The sequence below is a fragment of the Leptinotarsa decemlineata genome, unplaced genomic scaffold (assembly GCF_025532065.1).
Source record: "Leptinotarsa decemlineata unplaced genomic scaffold, Ldec_3_MD MMD2_tig00026299_RagTag_RagTag, whole genome shotgun sequence".
NCBI classification, from domain to species: domain Eukaryota; kingdom Metazoa; phylum Arthropoda; class Insecta; order Coleoptera; family Chrysomelidae; genus Leptinotarsa; species Leptinotarsa decemlineata.
In genome coordinates, this window is record NW_027412676.1 from 1,794,513 (window position 1) to 1,809,209 (window position 14,697).

Genomic DNA, 14,697 nt, shown 5'->3' on the forward strand with positions numbered 1-14,697 from the left:
ACTGAATTCAAAGAATGGTCCGTCGTCAATGGAATACGGTTATTCACAACAGCTGTCGGGATGCCAGAGCAAATGGACAAGCTGAACGTATGAATAAAACGATTCTGGATGCTCTGGCAACATCTGGCGCACAAACCAGCAAAAATGATTGGGATAACAAAATAATTGAGATTCAACAGGGAATCAATTCTACAAAACACCGTATCACAAAATATACGCCCGCAGAACTGCTATTTGGGTACCAGTTGAGAACAGGTACTTATCTTCATCATTCATCAGAAGAAGAATTAGACGTCACAAAAATCAGGAGGAAAGCTGCCAAAAACCTAGAGAAAAATAGAATCGAGCAAGATGTGGCATTCAACAAAAGACGTGGTCCTCCAAAATTTTTCTCAGTTGGGGATCTAGTATTAACAAAAGTAACAAGTTTCCCGGCCAACAATGAAAGTAAGAAGTTACTTCCAAAATTTCGCGGCCCCTTCAAGATAGTAGAGGTTCTAGCAAACGATAGGTATCGAGTGAGAGAGGATATTCACACTGAACGTTCCAGCCGACCATACGAAGGAGTTGTTTGCTTGGAGGATATAAAGCCTTTCAAAATTCAAAATTTCTAAGGTAAATATTAAAAACGATAACTGAACTGATCGCCATCTTAGGCATTATAGATCGCCATCTTAGGCATTAGAGATCGCCATCTTAGGCACTAGAGATCGCCATCTTAGGCACTAGAGATCGCCATCTTAGGCATTAGAGATCGCCATCTTAGGCATTAGAGATCGCCATCTTAGACATTAGAGATCGCCATCTTAGGCATGAGAGATCGCCATCTTAGGCACTAGAGATCGCCATCTTAGGCATTAGAGATCGCCATCTTAGGCATTAGAGATCGCCATCTTAGGCATTAGAGATCGCCATCTTAGGCATTAGAGATCGCCATCTTAGGCATTAGAGATCGCCATCTTAGGCATTAGAGATCGCCATCTTAGGCATTAGAGATCGCCATCTTAGGCACTAAACTGATCGCCATCTTAGGCACTAGAGATCGCCATCTTGGGCATTAGAGATCGCCATCTTGGGCATTAGAGATCGCCATCTTAGGCACTAGAGATCGCCATATTAGGCACCAAACCGATCGCCATCTTTGGCACTAGAGATCGCTATCTTGGCACTAATTGATCGCCATCATAGGGACTTCAATGATTGCCACCCGAGGCACCACATTATGGTAGAATAAAACATAATAAAAATCTCAGTTGTTTCTTTTGTTTCAGACTATCCTTTCGAGGACGAAAGATTCACAGGATGGCCGTGCGGACATCCCGTATTGCCGACATCCAGTATTTCTATTACGACTCATCGGTGAACGCGAAGATGAGTAACGCAAGGCAAAAACCTTATCGTCTTTTTAAGTTGGAATGTAAAATACGATAATGCGTATTATTCATTATTCGGAAATATATTGTATTGAGTGGACGTGGAGAGTTTTAATTATAAAATACCCTGCAGTCTACAATCCAACCTAAAACTCTGAAAATGACTAAAAACGGTAAGAAATTATTGGGATATTTTATGATTTCAGAAATATAGCGGCTACTCGTATTCGAATGATAATGATTTGAGTCTATCAAATAAAATCGTTTGTAAGAAAAATTTTTTGAATTTCCAAACCGAATTATTGTATATATATGTATATATATATATATATATATATATATAATATATATATATATATATATATATATATATATATATATATATATATAATATATATATATATATATATATATATATGTAGGGAGGGTGAGTGTAAGCCCACAGCACTTAGACCACATGTGACATATTGTATTTACTCCTGAGGAGTTGTCCTCCTAGGCCATCGTCCATCTTGTCCTTTCCAGGAAGGTGGACAGGTCACTGGGGCACTCGCATAGGACATGCTTGACAGTCCCATCTTCCTGTACACACATCCTGCATAAAGGTGTGTCCACTAGCCCCATATTATGGAGGTGTTTCCTTAGTTGACAGTAGCCAGTCAGAAATCCTACTGTTAAGCGTAGATTTTTCCTGGTCATCGCCCGATATTTCTTCGGTCCAGCTTCTCAGAGTCGTCCAGGGTGAGCCTAACAAGATTGCATCATTTGATTCCATCCCATCTCTTTAGGGATTTAGCATGGATGTAACATTTGGCTAGTTCCGCAATTGTCGAAGTCATCAGGCCGCGGCACTCAAAATTTTTGAATTTCCAAACCAAATGTTTCTGAAACTTCACATGAATATAACCATATATATATGTGAAAATAATATTGACAAAAATGGTTATGAAAAAATGTGCTGAAATTAAATTGAAACGAAAATGGGAATAATATACCATTGTTTTTTGAAAGAACATTTGTGGAGTTTAGAAAAAATCAATACCTATATATTCTATAAGAAAATCATTTCAGATAAGGAATGTTGAAGCTCAGATATACCCATTATTTTTTATGACAGTTGAAAATGGGATGGAAAATTCTAATTGGATCCAAAAAATCCGTCTCTAAACATTATATGTGCCTAAAATTGCCATTGAAATTGGCAATTATAGGCAATTACAGGGTAGTTTATTATTATAAGTGAAGTAATTTCTTGAAATTTTAAATTTATCAAAGTCTAAACAAAAATATGAAAAAATGTAAAAAATGATCAGATATCTAATTTTCTGTATAAAAATACTGACACGATATTCACTTCACACAGGTTTATCAAAACCTACAGCGACTTGTATGAATCATTTCCAATAGATTTTCATGAGTTTCTTGTATATTGTAATCTATTTTAACTAATTATTACATAATGGAGGATATTTTCCGAACAGTTCCATGCTACGTAAGACGAAAAAATTATGGTAAAGTTTCAAACGTACAATAAAATTCGGAATAATATTTTTGTTCACATGATTCTGTGTCAGGAGATTATTAGATGCAATTTTTCACATAGTGTCTAAATCATAGTGCCTATCCAAATGTATTACTATCTTATCAGCTATCTATTTTTCGAGTTACGAAGTTAAAAAGGAAATAATTGCTTTTCGCTGTTTTTAAAAAAAATATAGTTGATGAAGAAAAATATTACCTAACAGTTATTCCAAAAGTATCCTCTGAGAAGATCTCTGAAAATAGTATCTGTGCGGGACAGTATGCATTGGATAAACCATAGTTTATTAGATATAAATTCGATTGCAATATTGTAACAGTATTGTAATTCAAATTGAAATAGGTAATTTTTGTGTAGGAGAGATTAATTTTTGTATAAAGATGGAGAAGTAGAAAAGCAAAAATCTTCTTTGAAAAAAATTGTAATTATTTCTAATTTTCTTTGTTTTGTTTCATTCAAATATGTGTGGGAATATGTCTGTCGGTATGTCTGTCGCAATAGCAAAAGAAATGTTGGGTATGAAAACTGGTAGACCACAGCTAAAGAACCCGGAAACATCGGACAATTTGTAATACACCGGCTGTGAAAAATTACACACTATTTTCTTCTGAAATTTGGAAGTTGATGCTGATACTTCAACTAAATCTAGGCAAATTAATATATGAAATGCATTCCGATGGTTAACATATTTAACAACTCATTTTAGGCAGAATAGAACGTAAAAATATAGATAATAAGAAAATGTGAACCAATGTAAGGTAGACATTCAGTTCTTAAAAATATTGTATTAGACTAATCTTGTGTCAACAGTTTAAAAATCATACTGTACTGTGTGGGAACTATCTAGAGATATGAATATTGGAGAGCCTTCAGAATCAAACACTTTTGAAATGAAAATACCACCCTAATGAATGTTTCGATCATGAAATATTCGAAGACAGCTTTGACCAAAGAACTGAATTCTGCAATTCTGTAAAATGGACTGAAATAATAGAAATAAATATTTCAGCACTGACTTTTTATTTTCAGATGATGCTACGTTTAACTGGAAATGGTACGTTATTCAGCAAACACCCATACACTGGATGCAAGAATACGACACAGTCAATGTACGGGCTGGTATTGTGTGAAATATAATAATTATTGGTTTTCGAATTCTGTCGAACAGAAAAATTCTTCATAAACGCTCGCCGCGCTGTTTTTCCATTGGTAAGGGTCAGTTTCAACCCTAACACCTGGCGTTGTTACTAGTTTTAATAACCTTACACCTGATACCAAAATGAAACAAATATATCCAAGTTCTTAAAAGAGTAAGAAATTCTCTCGATTTTTTGAATCCAGATGTAATGTGTTCAAGTCTTTCATCAAAAAGAAGCCACATATATATGATATTTATGAGTTTGAAGTGACCTTTTCCTTCCTGGCAATTTTGAAAGAATTATTGACTACGATTCTTGCCTACATGATGTTTGAATAATTTTATACAGAAAAAACTTGCATATGACCTGGTATTGAGATGTGAAGTTTCTTTGATGTATCAATCATTGGTTTGATGAGAATCGTTTTGAAAATCATAAGGAATATCAGATGGTGATACACAACTATGGACACTTTTCAATGTTAAATATGACATTCATTCAACCTCTACGCCACAAATGTTTTGAGATACACAAAGAAAAATGAAGTGGAGTTTGGATATGATACCTGAAATTGATGATTGATACTGAAATAATGAAATGAAATTATTTCAATGGGGGTCCATTTTACTATATATAACATCAATTGGACTGAAATATTCATAGTATCTACTTGAATGAATAATTTAATGTTAATGTGGATTTTCATCAAGTATACCCAGTTATATCCAAAATTTCAAATTAGGAAACATAGAAGCACTGATTAGAAATATCAGAACTACAACACTTTTATCGATGTGCGTTTCACCAATCAAATTGACGTCTTCAGGAGATGAGGTACTTTACCTCTATTTGAGGACTTTGAGGATACCTTATGTAGGTATTTATATAACATATCTGAAAATACCTCATTTATGGTAAGGATGAAACAAAATTAGTACAAAATAGAAATATTAAAATAATAATTCAGGAAAGATGAATCGATTAGATGAATCTGGAAATACATTAACAATGCCTTTTCAATAATTTATTTTTATTTACTTTTTGGTTTCGGAGGAGAATATCATTTGTTGATTACAGTGAAGAGAATGAACTTTTGCAAAGTTTATCTTCAACTTTTGCAACGATTGCAAATGATTTTATCTAATTTTATATGAATAAATGAAAAACTGCTATCTGAAAGTCATTGGGGTGGGATTCTTGCACATTCAACAACCTACAACCCCAATGAACTGAATTTCCTTCAGTATGCTTTTATGACTGCCTGGAAGTATATTCTAGAGCTGTACATTCCGGCCTGAATGGTTACAAGATTCTTGCATGAATCTGGAAAGCATGTCCAGTTAGGTGGGTGCAATAAGTACTCTGTAGTCAGAGGAGGGGGCCTTTTTGATATGCGTCACAGAGGACTTACTTTCTAAATCACAATACTACGCTATTCACCTACCTAATGAAGTTTTTCGCAAATTCACGGCCGCTCAGGTGCTCAGTAGATTAAGGAAAATGTACCATGGTCTGTCGACATTGCTGTCAACTGATGATTGTTTCATGGCTCACAGGTGCAGAGAATAATTTTTTATTATTTATATAAAAGTCAGATATATGTGATTTTGTTTCCTGTTGAACTCTGGTTATTCTGAACAAGAAAGGTTATTGATGCGGCATACGAGCTTATACCTCCTGAACAGTTAGAAGATGCATGGCATATAGTGAGTGAATATGTAAAGTTGCAGAAACTTGAAATGAAATTCAAGATTCGAAACCAGCCCAGGAAAGTTAGAGAGTAAAATATAAAAGTTCTTCACAACAATTTCCAAAGTAATCTAATACCGAAAGTTTGAACCCGTTATATTTGATATCGTAGAGGAAAACTTGTGTAAATAAAAATACTCTTCGAGATCGCATAATGAGGAAACTAAACCAACAACAATAAGGAATGAAATTGAGGTATCTCAACTTTTATGTGTACCTTCAAAATGAAGTCGAGTCATTTATATATCAAAATAAATTTTCTGTTATGATAATAAATACACCTGTAGCATCAATTCACATGAACTGAAGTTTGAACAGGTGTTTTAGATAACAAGCTATCTCCCTCTAGAAAAGATAACACCTAAACGTCGAAACTAATGCAAAATAAAAATTTCCAAGGTCAATGCTTCCAATGTGTGGTTCCATGAACATATTTAGTGAAAATGACAATTTATTTCAATCAATAAGGCTGTGCCGGGTGCTGTAAACAATGGGTTAAATGTAGTTTATGAAGAAAATATTATGAAAACGTCAATAGGAATATTACATATCATACAAACCTATACACAATAAGTAATTCATAAACTGACAGACATGGTTCACAAAAAATATCTTTTGAGGAATTCGTCAAAAGTGTAGCAATTCTTGTCTAATTTATTTTGTAATTTTTTCAACCCATATACGTTTTAATAGTTTTCCACATTTTCTGGCAAAATATTTTAAAATTTGCATCCATAAACCTCATTGCTTTCGTGAAAAAGAGCAGTGCCCTAGCCGTGGTGGTAATAACACCTATTCGCCTATACAGCCGTGTTACGCTAGTTGCTCACACACCGATTTTGGACGGCCAGTATAAAATCGGCCGATATTTTATTAGTAGCGGGTGCTTGCACACACACCGGATGTCTATCGGTCAAACAATCAGTTACTTTGTTGTCGTAATTAGCACGCACTACCAAAACGAAGTTAATGCGTAGTAACTACAATTTCAGTGAGCATTCGAGACTGGAACGGTCGATAAAAAACAGGTGAGTATGCAAGAGTGTATTTAATCATGTACGCCACTACTTCCCGGTACTGCCGACGATGCAGTGGGCGGCTGCTCACCGGTATTTTACCGGCGACGATCACCGGCAGGCATGTGTGCAAGGTCCCGTTCCCACATGTGGTTGGAATTTGGACGACCGGTACAAAGTCGGCCGTCCAAAATCGGTGTGTGTGTGCAACTAGCGAACCACATTTCAGTCTCGAATGCTCGGTGAAATTGTAGTAACTACGCATTAACTTCGTTTTGGTAATGCGTGCTAATTTCGACAACAAAGCAACTGATTGTTTGGCCGATAAAAATCCGGTGAGTGTGCAAGCACTCGCTACCAATAAAATATCGGCCGATTTTATACTGGCCGTCCAAAATCGGTGTGTGTGCAGCTAGCGTTACTAGATCTCTATTTAAGAACATATATGAACACATGCTTCCAGGACATAGGTTTAGGTAACTGTTGAAATATTTTCAACGAAATCGCTGCACGAGTCCCTAGAGCTCATTTTTGTCAATAATTTTATAGTATATTTCTGTACAGTGAAAACTATATTACAGAGGAACAATTGCCCCAGTTTAAGATACAATATTTCAGGTGAGAATTAATCTCAGCATAATACAAGATCAGAAGCCTTAATGAGTAGCACGATTTCCTCAGTTTTGTGCACAGGTATTCGACCAATTTTACGGAAGTTATGCCTAGCATTCTGATTGATGTTGACAATTTACAATTTTTATATCACAGTGTCAGTACCATCAAAAAGTCTACAGTTAAAATTGTGCCCATGGAAAGTGAATAACCTAGCATTAGTCTTTGATGTATTACATTTAAAGACACTCTTTAAAGCCCACTTCAAAACACGTTTCAGAATATTTTCAGCTTTAATTTTCAATGTATTCGAAGCGTTCCAAGCTACCAATACATTTGTATCATTAGAATAACATACAGTACGAACATAAAAGTTGTTAGTGATGTTGATCTATCCAGCTAAGATGTCTGCCTTAGTGCGACAAGCCGATATGATTTTAAGATTCGAAAGTAGAGAGAACATCGTTCCACCAAAGATTCCAACAATCAGAACAGCCATCTTGACAGTCTGGTCTGGAAAGAGTATGCGGAGTTCGAAGAGAAAATCTTGATACTTTATCCGTTTCTTTTTTTTTTCGGAAGATGTTCGTCTCACCAGGAGCCGAAAACTCCACAACAAATATCGTCTTGCTCTGGTGGTCGAGAAGGACTACATCAGGTTCATTAGCTTGTATGAGCCTGAGGGTGGGGAACGAATAGTTCCAATAAATTCGGCACTTCTCGTTGCCTATAACGGATTCAATATCCCCCGGAGCGTAGGACAACACCGGTGTCTCGTTAATACGGTAAGAGTGCCGTATATGGTAATATATCATTCTAAGGACCGCGTTATACTGATGGATATAGGCCGAGACAGTATATGCTGGACATGCTGATAGCAAGTTCAATGGGGTCTCGGGCGCCTCGCGGCAGGCCCTACACCTTGTGTCAGGAACCTCTATACCCATCACGCGACTGCGGTAGACTAAGATGTCGATGACACCATCCTCGCAAGCCATGATGAACCACTCAGTTTCCGACTTCAGCCCACTCCACCTGAGGCAAACGAAAGTCAGGCGTTTTGATAAGCCAATGTCTTCAATGTTATTGAAGACGACCCCATGCATTGGCTTATCCTTGTGTTTCCGCAGAAGTGAGGTGATCTCCGCGGCTTTTATATGAGCTTTTCGATGAAAGGGTTCCAACTCGGTAACAGAGTTGTGGTCACCTTGTTCAGTATCGAAAATTAAACCGAGTTCATCAGCTGCTCGGGCAGCTGCTCTAAAGACAAATGCTCCAATTCCTGCTCTCTCATGGTCACGGACCATGCAAAGAAGGGGAGCCGAACTCCTGACGACTTTACAAGCCATATCTAGCCATGTCATGTAGACAGAATGGTACTGGATATTATTATTACTATTTTAATTGATGAAATATAATTTTTTTAATGCTTATTTTTCTGTTCATGACGAAGACAAATCCAAAGACTCAAAAATCATAAAAATTGGTCCAACTTTTATTGAGCGAGACCCAAGGACAGCAATTTATTTTTATATATTACAAGATTTTTGATACGTTTGGTTACATTATTCTAATTTTCGCAGGGATCCCTATTTTTTCAATACAAAATAGAATACTCGGTTTCTATAGGTGGAATAATTGTTTGGATCCGTTAAGTAGTGTTTGTGTTTGTCTATCAGGAACAAACAAAAATTTTTCTTTATGATATCAAAAGTTCAGTGTTCAAAACAAACAAAATTCCTTCAGTCAAACTATCCCCAATAACCAAAATTTCCCATTTGTATAATCTTATTTCGGAGCTACTACTAATTTGTGAATTATTTGGACTATGGTAGAAAAGTTCATTTGTATAACAAACAGTCCACGAAGTCCAGATAATTGATACACTCTTATTAATCAAGCCTATTACCATACAATATCAGACAAATTTCAAATTTATATTCTTCGCCTCGTTAGCGATTGTATAATCCTTATAACGTAATTCCCATCTACGCATATACATATATCCATCCTGACGTTGGATGGGCCGCTGCCTGCCTCGCCGACCCAACCGATATAACTGGAGCCCGACTCATTTCACACTCGAGCTACTCCGGGCCCGGACCCGGACTTCTGTGCGCTTCAATAGGCAACAACCTGATTGGATAAATCATTGTACTATTGGTTCCGCAAACATGCTGCCAAGCTCGAACGGGCACAGTCCACATCTTGATTGAAAAATAAATGATTTCCATTATACGCTACTTTTTAGGTAGGAAGATATGAGAATTTCTCCAGGAAAAATAGGCGACGAAAGTTATGTATAGTTGATACCGATTGGTGAATTGTCAAAAACAAGGTTATCTTATATTGAAGATATGTTCCAAAAAAAAATAGAAATGTGATTTGGTGTTTCTACAATCATCGTTATTGTAGTTTTACTGAAGAACCTGTTAGATATGAAACACAATTTCCTGTTACCTGATGGATCAAACGTCATCTACGGTATGGAATTCCTTTCTGGGGCACAGGTAGCCAGATTTTGATGCAGAGTATATTCGTCATCCAGAAAAGAGCTTTGAGAGTAATATTCAAATTGAAGATGCGTGAGATTTCTGCAGAAATAAAATATTACCAATATTTGAAATAGTCATTCTAGAGACTGTCTGTTTAAATCACAAATATAAAGAAAAGTTTGAAAGCCATACAAAAAGGTCTACGCGTAGCGATAAAAAACTTGCCCATCCACTGCCAACATCATCTTTGACCAGGCAGTCTCAAATCTATAGAAGTATATAAATAAATAATCATTTATCAAAACATATTACATCAATTAATGAACTTAAAAAATTTAGAAAATCAGTAAAGAACCTTGTTTTGAGAAAGTGCTTCTACAGTTTAGAAGACTATTTTCCATACAAATTCTAGTCTTTCGGTATACCATGATGTATATTACGATTTATGTCAAGTAATTTCAAAATTATGTTATATTGATAACATATTTGTACTTTTTTTCTTATCTTTGATATTTTTTTGAATGTCATATAGTCTTTAAAAAACATTTTATATATTTTTAACATTTTATGTATTTACAAAGATGACACTCTTTGTCGACAAATTGTATTACATATAAGACAATGAAGATATATCTATTTATCTATCTATCTAAAATACTAACCGATGATTTTGTTACGGCCAGAGTGACAATTGATAAATGACTAGTTTGGATTTGATATATTTCAATTCAAACGGGTGATTGTCAAAATGTATCTCGTACACTATTATGCTGTTTTAAGAAGAATACAAAAGACTTTTTTACTTCTGTAATTAAAAAGTGAAAAATTATTATTATATTTCACAAACCTACATGAATAGAATCATATGATTCTCACATTTCATTATCACCATTTTCTAAAAATAAAATATAAAAATTTAATTGACTTATGTCAACCCCAGCAAAACTCTGATAATCCCCTTCACCAGGAGAAGAAAATTGGACGATTTAACGCCACTTTCCCTCAATGGAGAGGTCATTCCATTTGGATCGGAGGTGAAATATCTTGGCATTGTCCTTGATAGAAATCTCACCTGGAACGCTCACTTGGAAAAAGTTTTACACAAAGCTCGAGTGTCCCCATGGACATGTCGAATGATTTGTGGAAAAAATTGGGGTTTGGGTCCCAAACAAATCCATTGGATTTATGTTATGATTGTCAGATCTATGATCACTTATGGTGCAATTTCCTGGTGGCCGAAGGCTTTACAGAAAACAACTCAGGCGAAGCTCTCTGGCTTACAGAGACAGGCTTGTCTGGCCATCAGTACCACACCGTCAGCGGCCAAAGAGATCCTTCTAGATCTACCTACTCTACCTACCTACTCTACCTACACCTTCAAATTATGCTGCAGGTGTTTTCAGTCGCCGACCCAGGACAGAGATATCAACCCACCTAGGAACCTATGCGACTGTATTTCAAGCAGAAATATTTGCTTGTGAATTGTGTGCGGAGAGATTGGCATTAGAAGCTCTTGGCTCGTACCGAGCAACGTCTAAATTGATAGCAAATCGCCACAAACTATTCTCCTCGATAGGAAAACTTAACGGATTGTCTCTGGTCTGGATTCCTGGCCATGTCATGCTGACTCCCTTGTGAAGGAGAGTTCTGCAAGCAGCTTCATCGGACCAGAACCTGTCATTGGCATAGCTATAGGTTGTGCCAAACAAAGATTGAACAACTGGATGGCAAGAAGATCTATGGACTTCTAGCAGAATCTTCCAGGATTGGCTTACTCCAAGGCGTTTATTCAGCCTTCGAAGCTTGACATCAAACAATTGTTGGACCATAGTATGGATGAACTACGATATCTACCAGGCCTTCTCACAGGTAACTATCATTTGAATCATCGTATGCAAAATCTCAGACTGTCGGAAGACAGTGTGTGTCGCCTCTGTTTGGAAAATTATGAAACAGCAGGTTTTTAGAGTTTGGCAGAGCCGTACCCTTACCATCTGACCTGAAAGACCACTTATTATACAAAATAATCGGCTTCATTTGGTCGAGTGTGAATAGGTGTGAGTCGTAATAAACCCGCATGGGTTGCGATGGAGGGTCGAATAGACCCACTCACTTTGGACCTAACCTAATCCCAACCTTCGAAGCCGATCACAGATGAGCAAATTCAAAACTTTGCAGTTGTGTATCAATTATTTTCAATCGCAAATAAGACTTACGAATTTTCTGATTTAGAATATGTTGTCGTATGTAAAACTTGATCATTGAAGTGACACTTTGTTTCAAAATATATAGTTTTGAACGAAAAATAAGAATTAATATATGGACTCTGAAAAATGAAAACGAGTGTACGGGTGAGAACGATTTACATTGATTTTGTAAATGCTTAGTAGATTTATGGTTTATTTATGATTTATTCATACTAGTTTTATTCTTGACATGAAATATATGCACAGTAAATAATTGCATACTTCTTCGACTTACTAAAGTTTTTTACTATTTGGACAAATTTAACATATTTTTATAAGCATATTGGGAGACCCACATATTGGGTGTATTAATGTTATTATAACATGTACTGCAACGTAACATATCTATGTCCTCATTTTACGTTGTTGGGCGTTCTGAAAGGCAAAACAACTCATTATCAAAATCTGTATAAATTATACATATATTGTTCTCACAGGTGATCACTCGGACCCAACATGCAATTTGAATGTGACCACTAGTGGATCACAAAAGAAAAATACCAAAATTAGCAAAAAAAAATAAATTATTTAAAATAGTATGAATTCGAAAACAAGCTCATTATCCAGGAATTGAAACTGAAATGACAGCACGTGGGGCTCAAAGTGAAGACGATATCAATTTTTATCGATAAATTATAAATCTGAATATTCAAGAAGTTCTAATGAAACCATTACAGCTTTTTTTCAGAAGTTAGTTTTATGTATATATGCTATTGTAAATTGTTATCAAAGAAATGAATTCAGTGTACTATTTGTTACATTATCCATGTCGCGTTCTTGAATAATTTATTCTCCATCAAAAGAGTGATGGCAGTGAAAAGAAAACTTTGAACTTTACAAAACACTGTATAGTTCATCTGTAATAAAACTTATATTAATGTCACAAATATTTCCCATGAAGTTTATTAGGGCTCGCCCACAAATGTAACTGCCTCTGAACGTTAATCCATGGGAAGCATAGGGATCAACTAACTTGGTCCACATTATAGTGGTATATTAAGACCTGAATTTTCGGTTTACGTATCTTAATTGGAGCCCAGTTTCCCGAAAACCAATTTAATCATTCATTATAGGGTTATTATCTGAGATTTATACTTGTATCTTTAGTAAAACGGTATAAAAAATATGGGGTGCCTGGAAAAGAAGCACGCTTCAAGTTATTAGTGGAGAAGGATTTCGAATTTTCATGAAGCATATTATCAAACAGACGATTACCTTGACCAGAGTAATGAAAATGTGCTGTGATTATTATTTTTTTTATATTTAAGTCAATATTCGTCCAACCAGAACATAGTCAGAAATCGTTTAAAATTGTTTAAACGTTGCCGTTCTTCTGTCAACAACCCTTGAAAGTCTTTGAGAGGCAGATCAGGCATGAAGATCTGTATGAAGCATCAGCTTAGTTAATGCTATACTGTTTCCATAATAACAATCGGTCATAATAATAATAAAATCTGACGGACAACCATTTTTAAGTTTCATCATGATTATGGGATTATTCTCTGCCTAGTTACAAATTAATTTCAAAGATATCTTCTTGATTTTTTAAAAACAAGTTCGCCCTAAAGGTGGAGCGAAAACATTTTTTATTTCAGATAACATACAGTTTTTCAAAATTTTATTTGGTAAAGTCGTTTAGTCGTTTTTACTACTAAGTCTGCTAGCTCGCGATCATTCAGTACCGCTTTGTGGATTTTCTTCACCATTTCTGGAGTCGTCGTCTCATTTGATCGACCACTGCGATGCTCGTCTTGACGGCTCGTATAGCCTTGTTTAAACTCTGCTACCCAAGATTTTACTGTGATAAACAAAGAAGTAGACTCATCCAGAGTAGAATCTAGTTCAGCTTCTATATTGGTTGTGCTGAGGAGGCCTTTCGAATGAAAATAGTGAACCACATAACGATGACCAATTTGCTTCATTTTCACAAAGTCACCGAAAACGTTCGCCATTGATGGCTGCCAAACCAATTCTAAACAACGCAGTGTCTTCAAACTTGAAATATATGCTTTATAGATTGTGTACTTTCTGATATAGTGAAATTTTTCAAACAGCTATCGCCATCTCTCGGTCAGGCCCACCCAGGTGAAATTTGTGTCCGCCCCGCCGTGGACCGAAGTTATTTAAATTAAGCAGAGTTCAATTCCCGCTTACTGATCTGAAAGATCGCTCAGTATTAATAATCGGCTTCGTCAAGAAACTAGATTTATATTTATTTTGTCGAATTTGTATAGGTGTGCACCACAAAAGACCCTTGCACTGAAGTGCTATTTTGGACATACCTATCTACCTACCATATTCAAATAATGGTATGATGGACCTCCATTCATCTGCCTCCTTCGATGAAACAATCCAAACAAAATGTACAACGGATGGTATCTACATACGCCTATAATATTAAAAATAAACCCCCTTTAGTATTCGACGCCTGTGATCCTTGTATAATCGGCGCCCTGTGACCTACGCACAGATACACACACAGACACACACACATAAAGCTGCGTATCTCCCATTTTTTTGTTTTTAT

The 14,697-nt window shown here is 35.9% G+C and overlaps 1 protein-coding gene and 1 long non-coding RNA gene across 4 annotated transcripts in view; one reads left to right on the plus strand and one right to left on the minus strand.

Annotated features, from left to right (window-relative positions):
• The window catches only part of Sema1a (Semaphorin 1a), a 1,123,890-nt gene that overhangs the window by 374,350 nt on the left and 734,843 nt on the right, over positions 1-14,697 (minus strand). The window lies entirely within an intron of this gene.
• On the plus strand, positions 70-1,473 carry LOC141484947 (uncharacterized). Its single transcript, XR_012466896.1, has 2 exons — positions 70-615; positions 1,272-1,473. It is a non-coding gene; the product is annotated as an uncharacterized lncRNA (long non-coding RNA).